Source organism: Solanum lycopersicum, chromosome 12 (genome assembly GCF_036512215.1).
Source record: "Solanum lycopersicum chromosome 12, SLM_r2.1".
NCBI lineage: Eukaryota > Viridiplantae > Streptophyta > Magnoliopsida > Solanales > Solanaceae > Solanum > Solanum lycopersicum.
This window is the reverse complement of record NC_090811.1, coordinates 26,865,528-26,880,205: the sequence shown is the minus strand read 5'-3', so window position 1 is coordinate 26,880,205 and position 14,678 is coordinate 26,865,528. Positions and strand designations below refer to the sequence as shown.

Genomic DNA, 14,678 nt, shown 5'->3' with positions numbered 1-14,678 from the left:
CTAATCTCCTTCTATCAATTCATCAAGTCTTCTTTCTTACCAAGGCATCATCAATCTCCTTATTTTAGTTCATCACGTTTTCTTTTATACCAAGGCCTCATCATTAACAAAGAGATTAGGGTTTTGCAAGATTTGGGATTCAATAACTTCATCATGCTTATTTCTTCACAATCATATAATCACATTCATGCAAGCATACAATTAAGCACATAGCAGGGTTTACAATATTATCAATACATATCATTCGCTATTAAGAGTTTACTACGAATATCGTAAGAGAAACCATAACCTACCTCCACCGAAGATTAGTGATCAAGCAAGCAAATTCCCAAAGCTTTGTGTTTTTTCCTCTCGTTCGATCCTCTTTCTCGTTCGACTTTCTCTCTCTTTCTCTTGTTCTTTCTATTTTCTTTATTCAAATCCTCTTTCTTTTACCCTAATTAGTATATAATTAAGAATAAAAGATGGCAATAATAACCCACTAATTAACTTAAGGTTACCTCTTTTAACCCCCAAGTAATTAGACTTTTTAATATTAACCCACTAACTTTATAATTAAAGCAGGAATAGTAAAAAACGTCCCTTAAAACGTATTAAGAAATCCGACCCAGACTGGGATTATGCAACCTGCGACGGCCCGTGGTGCCTGCGACGGCCCGTCGTGCCTGCGACGGTCCATCCTGCAGGTCGTCGCAAGGTTCAGAGACTGGATTTCCACTGAAGACTCTGTGACGGTCCGTCACGCCTGTGACGGTCCGTCCTGCCATTCCGTCACGAAGTTCAGAGAGTTGACTTTCAGTACCCAATTTCAGATTTTCTAAGTGTTTTGAAAAAACGAGACCCTGTGACGGTCCGTCGTGCCCATGACGGTCTGTCGTGGGATCCGTCGCCTCAGCCTGTTTTTCCAAAAATAAAATCTGCTGCTCAAAACGACTAAACAGGTCGTTACATAATGGAGCTCCTCTTCAACCTACAAAGAGAACCATGGAGAAATGAAGAAGAATATATGAATTCAATTCTTTGGATATAGAGGTAACTTTACATTGCTTTTGTTTTCTCCTATGTTTTTACTTAATTTTTTTACATAAATTGTTAGGTAAACCAAATATTTTAGACTATCTAGTACATTTTTTTCTTTAGAAAAAAATATGTAATAAAAGTCCAGTCATAGTAACACAAAAAATGATATTTATTCAGTTTTAATTTAAAAAGAAACATGGTGCTTGTAAGATGTAAACATAATTCGGAGAAGATGGTTCTTAATATTTCCAGATATTCTTCTAATTACACCAACTATGGTTGCAATCAGTTTTGAAACTGCAATAGCTTATTACTAATTATCAAAATTAACTATATAAATTAAAATTATATTAAAATTATGATTTTAAAACTCTTTTTCTTAAGTAATTAAACTTATATTTAATGTAATAGGAAAACAAGAAATTACTCTGTATAACATTTAATTCATACCATGTTTAGGACATCAAACATATTCTAAACAAGTTTTTTTGTCTGAAGCTTCTAAAATTGTACTTTATTTAATTTTGAAAGTGATAATTTGTCACGACTCAAAAGTGGACGTGATGACACTCTTCTTATCCCACCAAGGCAAGTAAGCCTAATAACCAACTAATAAGATTAAGTGCGGAAATAAGTTATAATTGAAAGTTAAATAACATATTATAGCACGTATAATAAGTCAACTTAACAGAATCCACAAAACCGGGTTGTCACATGAACAACCCTCTAATGTATAACAGTTCATTTCAAAGATAAGCAGAAGTCTCAAATTATGTTGTCTCTAAATAATAAAAGGATCATAAATAGGAATAAGAAGGTCCTATGAGATGACATACCTCAAAAAAATCTCCATAGGAATCCTAGGAAACAAAGATGGTATGATATATTACAATGATTTGGCCTCGTAACCTAAAAAATTCAAAAGCAAGGGATGAGTACCAAACCACACGGTACTCAACAAGTAAACATCAAAACACAAGCTAAGGAAATAGAATATTGGTACTTCGTGCACCCTATGGAACCTTAACAAATACAACCTTCGGAAAACCAACTAAACCTAAGAGTTGAAAGTTTAAATAGCACATAGAGAAATAACAACACTCCAATGATTTTTGATCAACAATACATAAGATTAAGTTTATCAATTACAATTTTCACAAAATTCATTCACAATTTCACAAATGATATCGCTGTCAATATAATAAAATGTAATGCCAAGTGTAGAGATGCATCTCAAACCTAGATATACACATATATTTGTCTTAGATCAATGGGGAATATATTTTTCATTGCATCCATCGCAACATATGTCACAATCCCATTAATAAGTTCTACCATTGTGTGTGAAAAGTCACTAGATAATAGAATCTCTCACAGCGTGTGAGTATCCCTCCAAATATAGAATTTATCGCGGTGCGTGACATGTGCATCGAATAAGCTACATCCTTTTTAATTTTCACTTATTCCTCAATTTACATACAACTTGTCAAATTCATGTGTGAAAAACAAAGTAAATGATATCTTTACATAAATAGTGACGACATGACAATTTTCATAACAATAAACAATTCACAAAATCATACAAAATAAAAATGAATCAATCAAACACCAACAAAGTTAATAACATTTCCTTTTATTACCCTTTTTCATACATTTGAATTATTCAATATGGACAAGTGAACTCATCCACAAGTTCAATTACTCCACAACACATACCACAAAGAAATATATGATTCTATACACCTAATAAGGGTAAAGAAATTGAGTTGCCTCAAAAAACGAACAATAAATCTAAGACTTGAGTCTTCCTATTTATTTGGGCTTCCAAATAAATTAAATCCAAAGCTTTAATCAAGTTTCGAAATCTTAATTACAATCGATAGGTCAAATACCATATTTCCTTTGTTTTAAGCCTAGGTTAAATTATAGTTTCTCAACACTTTATAACCATAATAGTTGTTGTATCATATAATACACCCGTTGTTTAATTACCTATCTCCATACATCAAAACTCGAATATTCATTTTGATATATATAGATAGGTAATTAAATATTTGGTGTATTATATTGTTCGGAAAAAATTAAGGCATTAGTATTTGGAGAAACTATGACTTAATCCTAGGCTTGAAACATAGAAGATATGAGATTTGAGCTATATATTGACTTGAAGATTTAGGAACTTAATTATAGAATTGTATTCCATTTAATTGGAAGCCCAACTAAAGTGGAAGGCTTGAGTTTTTCAGTAATTGTTTGATTGTTTAAGGAAAGAAGATTAGTTAACCCTTATTAAGTGTAAAAACTGTGTATTTCCTTGTCGTATGTGTTGGGGAGTATCCACACTTGGTGATGGGTTGATTGACCATATTTAATAATTCTAATATATGAAAAGGTGTTATAACAGGCAATGTGATTAATTACTGGCGTGTGATGTGTTGAGATTTGTTTTGATAGGAGTATGGGTTAACTTTTTGATGTTGTATCATTATATTGTTGTGTTAAATTGTATATTGTTATGAAAATTTTTATGTCCTCATAATTGATGTTAACATGTCATTTGCATTGGTTTTGAGACATGGTTGTTACAAGTATTTTGTGAATTGAGGAGCAATAAGAAATTTAAGAGGATGTAACATTTCAAGGGACATGTCATGCACCACAACAGATACTATATTTTAAGGGATATGTCACATGCCTTACAAATTTTGTTATCGAGCGATGTATGACACACTATAATGGATAATATTTAAGGGTTGCTTCAGTGATGGATGCAGGGAGATATGTCCTACGTGTGTCCCAGACTGAGAGACATTGGGTGTCTACTTCTTGGTGATTTATGAACTTGATATTATTTATTGTTGATCCAAAATCATTGGAGTGTTGTTATTGATCTATGTGCTACTTAAACTCTTCATTGTTAGGTTGAGTTGGATTTATGCAGTTTGTCGTTGTAGAGGTTTTGTTGGAGTGTAAGGAGTACCTATATTCTATTCCCTTTGCTTGTGTTTAGAGGATTACTTATTGAGTACCATGTGGTTTAATAGTCACCCCTTTCTTCAACATTTTTTTAGGATACGAGCTTGGATCTTGGTATTATTTTCTATTCTCATCTTTTTTGACATTTCCTGCGGAGTATTTTTAAGGTAGTTGTTGTCATCTCAGTGTACCTTCTTACTCATATTTATGATCTTGTTCTTCTTTAGTGACAATATCATTTGATACTTGTATTTTCTTTAAAATCATTTGTAATACATTACAGGATTATTCACGTGACAACGAGTTTTTGGGGATTTAATTAAGTTGACTTGTTATCCTTATTATTACTTATTATTAAACATTCAATTATAGTTTATTTTTGCACTTTATCGCGTTAGTTGGGTATTAGGCTGACTTGTCTTCTTGGGATAAGATGAGTTCATTTTTGAGTCAGAGTGATTCAAAAGGGTTGAATATGGTGATGACGGGATGATTTATTTCAAGGATGTTGGAATAATTATCTTGAACATAGGTTAGAGGGACTTCATAAATGTGGTATCTTTTTTTCGTTTAGATACCAAGACAATGGGAATAGTACTTTTGTTATATAGTTAATATATGGACTGGTTCGACAATTGGAAGTGGAATAATAAAAGTGATAGCTAGATAATGAAGTTTGTATTATTGAAAAATACAATTTGTAAAGTTTTCATAGAATGTGTGGATCACTTAGCTAATGATGAGAATGATATTGCTCCAATTAGGTTACAATCTCAACTGAGATTTCATAGATTTAGTGTATATCAAAGAAGGTCACTATAAAACTATTATAATAGTATCAAAGCTTACTTTGTTAGTGTTATGGAGCATTTTAATTTTGTCATTGACATGATATGTGAAAGAGTGCATATCGCTTTTGATAAGACTGCATATCAACTGGTATAAATGTAGAAGTTATTTGGATATGATCTTTTCAATAGGTATGAGGTATTCTTGGGGTGGATCTTGCAGATTTTAATGATTATGTACTAGTGGTATGTAAAAATTGATACGTTGATTGTCAAATGTTAATACAGCCTATTTAGGACTAATTTTATTACCAACTTGTATAATAAGATTCTATGTTACATCCATATTTTATAATCCGATTAGTGTGTTACTACGAGTGATTAGGTTAAGTATTATTTATAAGGAAGATCTTAGTGGTGAATTGTTGGTACTATATTAATGTACTAGCTCGTGAAGTGTATCCTACTAATTCTAAATGAGAACTAGTGATTATATTGTAAAATCCAAGGGAATGGATCGATATAGGCATGAAAATATTCTCGGTAATGAAAATTGTTTACCTGATGAATTTTATTTCCTTTTCTTGCGGCTCTTACATACTATTGTTTTCTTCTAAGTTCTTATTTGAATTTGTATATTAAGTGTTTGTGGGAAAAATCGTTTAGGTTATCTTGTAGACCTTTTATATTAAAAAAATAATTAAAATCCCAATCAAAGTAACACCCAAAAAGATATACATACATTTTAAATCTAGATATTGTTTGTATTATGACCAACTACGGTTGCAATAAGTTCAGAAAGTTCAATAGCTTATTATTGATTATCAAAATTAACTATATAATTAGAAATTATATTAAGATCATGATTTACAAACTCTTGTTCTTAAAAAACCAAACTTATACTCAATGCAATAGAAAAACAATAATTTACTATGTATACCATATAATTAGTACAATGTTTAGGGCATCCGACATATTATATACATGATTTTAAGTTTCAAACTTCTGAAATTAACTTTATATAGATTTAATAGTGGTAATTTGTCACTACCGAAATTTGGCATGATGGAAATTGTATTTTCCCACAAACACAAGTAAGCCTAATACCTAACTAATATATTAACTAAAGTTCAATATATAGTAATAATATAGATAACATGTAAACTTAACTAAATCCCTGAAACATGATGGCCACATGAACAAGCCTCGAATGTATTAATTATTTGAAAGAAAAACACAATTCTCAAATGATGTTGCCACTAAATTAGAAGAAGAACATAAATAGGAGTAATAATGTCTGTTGAGATGAAAAATAGCTACCTTAGAAATATATCCATAGGAAGCCTTGAAAAGAAATAAAATAGAAAGTATTGCAAGGATTCGGGCTCGTAACTTACAAAAATGTAGAAGAAAAGGGTGACTATCAAACCACAGGATACTTTTCTTGTAACCTTCACAAGATAATTGAACAGAATATAGGTAGTCCTTACACCAACGGAAACTCCATAAGTACAACATGCATAAATCAGCTCAACCTAGTTCAAAATTTCAATGCCATATAGATCAACAATACCACTCAAATAATTTTGGATCAATAATACATAGGATCAAGTTCATCAATCAAAAGTTCAACACAAAGGCACTCGCAATATCACAAATTATATAGATATTGAATTTAATGATATGACATGTTAGTATGGGATTCATGTCTTACCTTGCAATACAAACACATTGTTTCTCAGTTACGGATCCATGGAGGACATATCTATCATAGCGTACAACATAACCCTCGATTAATATATCCATTGCGGCGTGTGTCATGTACCTTAATAATAATATTTCTTTTAGCGTGTGACACATCCCTAAAATAGTTATAGCATTCGACACGTCCCTTGAAATATTGTATCCATTGCACCCTGCGAAATGTCCCTTGAAATGATATATCCTCTTTTTTTTCTTATGATTTACTCAATTCACTTAACACTTGTCACAACCGTGTCTCAAAACTAATTCAAATTACATTTTAACAAAAATAATGAGTAGATGAAAATTTTCATAACAATGAACAATTTAAAACACAATCGTGATAATATCAAAAATGAATCAACAAGCCTTTAAACACCTCTCTCACCAAACACACTAATAATTAATCACATTGGTTTTTACTACCCCTTTTTAATACTTTAGAATATTTAAAAATTACTATTCAATGCATCACCAAGTTCCATTATTCCCCAACACATACCAAAAGGAAATGCATTTCTATACTTGTAACAAGTGTTAAGAACTACACTTGCCTTAAACAATCTAACAATTCTATGAGACCTGAGTCATCAAGTTTTGTTGGGCTTTCAAATCAATGCATTTTAAATCTAAAATGAAGTTCCTAAATCTTGATGCCAATCAGTAGGTCAAATCTCATGTTTCCTATGTTTTAAGCATAGGGTTAAGTTTTAATTTCTCCAAACACTACAACCCTAATAGTTTTCGTATAATATAATACACCAAATATTTAATTACCTATATCCATATATAAAAAATTGAATAGTTTGTTTTCATATGTGGAAAGAGGTTATAAATATTTTGTGTATTATAATATATATAAAATATTAGGGTTGCAGTGTTTTGAGAAATTAAGACTTAACCGTAAGATTAAAACTTAGAAAATATTAGATTTTACCTATTGATTGGCATCAACATTTAGGAATTTTATTATAGATTTGGATTCCATTTACTTGGAAGCCCAACTAAAAGTGAATACTCAAGTACTAGAGTAATATTTAGATTGTTTGAGGCTAGTGGATTTGTTAACCCTTGAGAAATGTATAGAATCATGTATTTCCTTGTTGTATGTGTTCGAGTGTAATGGAACTTTGTGATATGTTGACTTTTTAATATTGGATAATTATAGTGTATGAAAAGGGTAATAAAAGGAAATGTCATTAATTATTGGTTTCAGAGGTGTAGATAATAGTTTTGAAAGGAGTATTGGTTCATTCTTTTGATGTTGTATAATGATAGTGTTGTTGTGAAATGTACATTGTTATGAAAATATTCATCTCTGTATTATTTGTGTTAAGGTGTCATTTGCATTAGTTCTGAGACATGGTTGTGACATGTTTTATGTAAATAGAGAATGAATAATAAATTTTACAGGATGTACCATTTCAATGGAAGTGTCATTCGCCACGAGGAATAACTATATTTTAAGTAATGTGGCGCACGCCGTGAAAAAATCAATTATCGAGGGACGCAAAATGAATTTTTTTTAGGACCCTTTACATGTCATGATGGATGCATGGACATATATGTACCTCATAATTCCCATACTAAGAGACAACGGGTGTGTGTCTCTAGGTCAAACATATATAACTATACTTGCATTGCAATGAATATCTATATTTTTTGGGAAATTGAGAGTGGATTATTGTGAAACATTTGATTGATGATCCTATTTATTGTTGAGTCAAAATCATTGTAGTGGTTTTATTGATCTATGTGCTACTAAAAATGTGAACTGATAGGCTGAATCTATTTTATGCAGGTTCTGTTGTAAAGTTCTATTGGGGTGTAAGGGGTACCTGTATATATTCCTTATCTTGTATATAGAAGGTTACTTGTTTATTACTGTATTATTTGGTAGTAAACCAATTTTCTACTTTTCCGAGGCTTCCTATGGATAGTTTTGTAAGGTACTTTAGTGACAACATAATTTAAGACTTGTATTTTTCTTTCATATCCATTATAATACATTAGAGGCTTGTGTATGTGACAACAATGTTTTGGATAGTTAGTTGAGTCTATGTGTATTCTTTATTATAACATGTCATTAAACTTTCAATTATGGAATTTTTTCTGCACTTTATCATATTATTTAGGTATTAGAAATACTTCACTTTGTGGGATAAAATTAGTACCATCACATACATTTTTGAATAGTCACCAAATTACATAAGAGAAATAGGCTCATAGGTCTCATAGTACACAAGTCGAGTGTAAGTATAGTCTCGAGGATCAGTACGGAGATGTAAGTACTTATCTTCAAGATACTATAGAGACTATAAGGACAAATCTTCACTTCTTGAATCTTTATCGTGCATCCTTTGTCCGTTCTAATTCTTATTGATCCCTTCCTTCTCTCTCACTTATAAAAATGAATCATGTGTGATTCCTCATTTGAGTATTTTATGTCGTGTGTGGCTTGGAAGCAAGATTTGGTATTGAAGTTACATACTTATAGGAATGATGTGTGGTCATATTCAAAATGGTAAATAATTCAAAGGGATTAAATAAGGTTATTAGTCATGATGCATTTCAAGGATATTTTAAGGACAACTTTGAACAACGGTTTGAGAGACTTTATGAACGTGTTATCTTTTTTAGGTTTGTTACCTAGTCAGCGGGAATAGTACTTTTGTGGTGTAGGGAATAGCTGGATTTATTTGACAATCAGAAGTGGAATTAGAAAAGGGATTGCTAGATAACGAATATTGTAACTTTGGACAGTCCTATTAGTAAAGTTACCATAACATATATGAATCTTTTAGCAAATAATGATATTGATGTAGTGCTAATTGAGGATAGAATATCTATTAAGATTCACAGATTTAGTGTATATCAAAGAAGGTCATTATATTACTACTACAATGCTATTGATACTTACTTGGATAGAGTTATGAAGGGTGTTAATCGTGACATCGACCCGATCTATGAAAGAATACGTATCACTTTTTGTTAGATATCAAACTAACTTAATGATTTAATACGACTTCTCAACATGTATAAATGTATGAGTTATTTGAGTACGATCTTTTCAATAGGTATGAGGTATTCTAGTGGTGGATCCTACAGATTAAGTGAAAATGGATACATTGATGGTCAAATATGAATACTACTTGTTTAAGGGTTATCACTTGTAGAATGCGATTCAATGTTGTATCAATATTTTAGAAGTCGACTAGTGTTATACTATGAGTTATTAGGTTAAGAATTATTTATAAGTAAGATGTTAGTTGTGAATCATTGGTACAGTAGTAATTTTTTAGGTCGTGCGGTGTATCCCGAGAATTCTAAATGAGGACTAGTATTTCCATTGTAAGCTCCAAGGGAGTTGATAGATATTAGAATGAAAACATTCTATGTAAAATAAAATTGTTTACTTGATGAATTTTATTTCTTTTTCTTGTCGTTGTTACATGCTATTTGTTAATTAGAAGTGAAGTAGAAAATATGACCTAGAGAAATATATCAAAATTAAAACTAATGGAACAATCTTGCATCTATACATGAGATTACATTGTTGTATCATGAAATGGGGGTCTTCAGATGATTTGAAAAAGAAAAATATTTTCTCAGCATTCATACACAACCCATGATTTCTTTTCGATTATTAAAAATTCACATGATTAAAATTGGTACTTCTTTAGTTACAAGATAAATCAGTCACATTAAATTGTATCATCAGAAAGGCAAAACCTGAAGAATCAACAACCAACTCTTTTATTATGAATTCCATATAGAACAAATACAACATTGAGTCTCACTACAAGAACATACAAAATAAAATCATTTAGTTCATGACAAAAATAAGTTTGTTTGTTTGAATTAGAGAACAAAGACATCAAATCACATTTTTTAATGAAAAAAAAAGCACATACCTTACTCTGCTCAGATCTAGAAATGTGATTTGGAAATAAAATGGAGCTTCTCTTCTTCCATAAAAGATAACCATTGAGAAATGAAGAAGAAACTCTGGATTCCATTCTTTGGATCTAGAGGCAAATTTAGATTGATTTTGTTTTCTTCTTGGTTTTTATTTTATTTTGTATATGATGTTTTTGGTGGGCCACATCTTTTAAGCTATCTTGTAGACCTTTTTTTTTGAAAAAATAATAATAAAATTCCAATCACAGTAATGCCAAAAAAATACACATACATGTTAAATTTAAAAAGAAACGAGGTGCTTGTAAGTTGTAAACACAATTTAGAGAAGGAGCTTTTTAATAATTCAAGATATTCTTCTTATTATGAACAACTGCAGTATTCATATGTTTGAAAACATTAATAGATTATTAATAATCATCAAAATTAACTGTATGAATAGAAATTAGATTAAAATAATGATTTTCAAACTCTTCTACTAAAAAATCAAACTTACATTTAATGCATTAAAAAGCAACAAATTACTATGTATAACATTTAATTCATACCATGTTTAGGGCATCCAACATATTCTATGCACGATCTTAAAGTTACATATTCTAAAATTATATTTTATTATATTTAATAGTGATAAGTTGTCACAAACCAAAATTGGAATTGATGGTACTCGTTTTATTCCACCATGACAAGTCAGCCTAATACCTAACTAATACGATAAAGTGAGGAAATTACCATAATTTAAAGTTTAATAACACGTAATAATACGGATAGAAAGTCAACAAAACTAAATCCCCAAAACCTGATTGTCATATCCACAAGCCTCTAATGTATTACAATTTATTTGAAAGAAAACACAAGTCTCAAATAATGTTGTCACTACATTAGAATAAGATCATAAATACGAGTAAAAAAGTCCACTGAGACGACAAAAAGAAACCTCCAAAAAATATCCATATGAAGCCTTAAAAAAGAAGAGAATAGAAAGTATTACGACGATCCAAGCAACAATTGACTTAGCAAGAAATCTTTTAAACACAAGCTAACAGAGTAGAGTATAGATACTCATTCCTCCTAATTAAACCTCCAAAAATAAAATATGCATAAAACAAGCTCAACCTATCCATTCTATGTTTTTAAGAGCACATAGATAAATAAAAACAGTACAATGATTTTGGATCAATAGTACATAGCATCAAGTTCATAAAACCCAAGTTTCACACAAATGCACTCACAAATTCACAAATTATATAGATATGGAATGAAATATAATGCAATGTCAAGTATAGTAGTATATCTCTTATCTAGCGATATATACCAATTGTCTCATCGTTCTAGACTAATAGTGGACATATATGTACAAGCATCTATTATGACATACAATACAACCCTCGATAAAAAGATCCGTTACAGTGTGTGACACATCCCTCATTTATATAATCTATCACGGTGTACGACACGCCCCTCAATATATAATATTCATCACAAAACGCAACACGTCCTTCGAAAGTGTTTGTCCTCTTAAATATCTTATTATCCCTTAACTCAAATAACTCTTTCGGCACCCATGGCTCGGAATCAATGCAAATGACATGTTCACACAAATTATGAGGAGATGACCATTTTAATAAAAATGATAAATTCAAACCAACACAATTGTGATATAACATAAAAAATGAATCAATAAGCCTTTCAAAATCATTCTCAACACATCAGACACCAATAATTAATCACATTGCCTTTTACTACCCCTTTTTCATATATAAGAATTATTCAATATGGATAAGTAAACCCATCACCAACTATCATTACAAATACACGATTCTTTAAACTTAACAATGGTTGAGAATCCACTTGCCTCAAACAATCTAAAAGTTTTTATAAGACTTGAGCATTTCATTTTCGTTGGACTTCTAAATCAATGCAATCAAAAGTCATAATCAAATTTCTAAATCTTGATGGAAATCAGTAGGTCAAATCTTATCTTTCCTAGGATTCAAGCCTGGGGTTATGTCTTAATTTCTCCAAATACAAATACGCTAATAGTTTTTTGTATAATTTAATACCCCCAATATTTAATTACCTACATCCATATATCAAAACTCAAAAAATTATTAGATTTGATATATGGAGATAAGTAATTTAATATTAGATGTATTATATAATAATAATAAATCTATTAGAGTTCTAATGTTAGGAGAAATTACGACTTAAGCCTAGGCTTGAAACTTAAAAAACATGATGTTTGACCTAGTGCTTGACATCAAGATCTTGAAACTTTATTATACATTCAGAGTGCATTGACATGGAAGCACAACGAAAGGGGAAGGCTCAATTCCCAGAGTAATTGTCGTATTGTTTGAGGCTAGTGGATTTGTTAACCCTTGTTAAGTATATTGAATCGTGTAATTATTTGTTTTATGTGCAGAGGAGTAATGGAACTTGGTGATAAGTTAAATTATCCATATTTAATAATTTTAATGTATGAAAAAAAGATAATAAAAAGGAAACTTTGATTAGTTATAGGTGTGAGATATGTTGAGAATGGTTTTGAAAGGCGTATTGGTTCATTTGTTTGATGTTGTATCATGATTGTGTAGTTGTGAATTGTACATTGTTACGAAAATATTTATCTCCTCATTATTTGTGTGAAAATGTCATTTGCATTGGTTATGAGACATTATTTTGACAAGTGTTATGTGAATTAAGGAATAATAAGAAATTTAAGAGGATGAATCATTTCCAAGGAAGTATCAAACGCAACGACGAATACTATAATATAAGGCACGTGTAGAATGCTGCTACAGATTCTATAATCAAAGATGTATCACACTCTATGACTAATTTTATTATTGACGGCTATTTCACACACCGCGATAGATGCATGGACAGATATGTCCCTCATGGGTCCTGAACTGTGGAACACAGAATGTGTATCATTAGGTTAGATATGCATTACTATATTTTGCATTTTATTTCATATTAATATATTTTGTGAACTTTTGAGGGCTTATGTTGAAAGTTGTTGTAACAAGCTGCAAGTACACCCTAGAAGAATGAAAAACTCTTGAGTCGTCACACGACGTACTTGACCTCACGGAGGTCTTGCACAAACCTCTTAGCTATCATTCATTACATAAAATATGAAAATTAGTGCAGAATTAAAACTTTTTACAACAATATAAATAAGAAAACTCTTTTATAAGAATACTAAGTAATAAGTCTCATCGTCACAAGCCAACATAAATACACATCTTAAATATCTTAGGTTCACAGACCTTTACACTAAAAGTAGTACTTAATAAGTCTTATACAGATATTAAAAAAGAAATAAAGAAACATAGACTATGTCCTCGAATATATGAGGACATATCGAGTCTTGATCGAGTCAACTTCCCAAGTATTGCCTTCTTGGAACCTTCACTTGCCTTCAACCTATACTTATAGAGTGTAGAAGAGTATGGAGTTAGTACAAACATTGTACTAAGTATGACATTATTCAAAAACACATGAAACAAAGGACATTTTAGTTGAAATAAAGCTATAATACTATTTAGGTAAAACCTTTATGAATATAGTCAGAAAATATCAATTAGAACATCATTTAACACATAGGATGAAACTTCCGTGTTTTCAACATAAGCCTACACTTTACAATAAACTTATTTCCCTGGAAGTTTTCCTACCAATAGTTAATTTGCGACTAACTAAGGTATGACATGAAGAAATCATCCATACAATCGCTCCAATACACACCTAAGTGATTCTTAGGACTACCAAAGATAAGCATACTTCATTTCACTTAACAAGTGAACATTCAATATCAAGGACACTAGAGGAACATACTCGCATTTAAGCATATAAGAACCATCCTCCAAGGCAACCCCAAAGTTACACTTAAGGCAATGTGAAAGTAGAATCCCCTACTACTACATCCACCTTAGTGCTACTTGTGGATTCCCTTAGACTAGGTACATCACATTCATCATCTACATAATCTTCATAAACCTTACACATACGTCATCATACTTCAAAAATCATAGACATAGAATCAACATGCTTTACTTTCATTAGACATAAAGTTACATTACTTCATTCACATCAAATAATGACCCATTCATACATTTCATTTTCACATAAGGAGGCAAAAAAAAAACTCCTCCAAATGCCTATGTCACTACCCTCAAGTACACCCTAGAAGTTAGAGTGTCGTTGTGTTGCCACACGCAAATGAGA

At 30.9% G+C, this 14,678-nt stretch overlaps 1 long non-coding RNA gene across 1 annotated transcript; it reads right to left on the bottom strand.

Annotated features, from left to right (window-relative positions):
• Nucleotides 1-4,103: 4,103 nt before the first annotated feature.
• LOC109119156 (uncharacterized) lies at nt 4,104-10,585 on the bottom strand. Its single transcript, XR_002026369.2, has 3 exons — nt 10,442-10,585; nt 6,499-6,700; nt 4,104-6,319 (listed from the first exon to the last, which is right to left on the bottom strand). It is a non-coding gene; the product is annotated as an uncharacterized lncRNA (long non-coding RNA).
• Between the last annotated feature and the right edge of the window lie 4,093 nt (nt 10,586-14,678).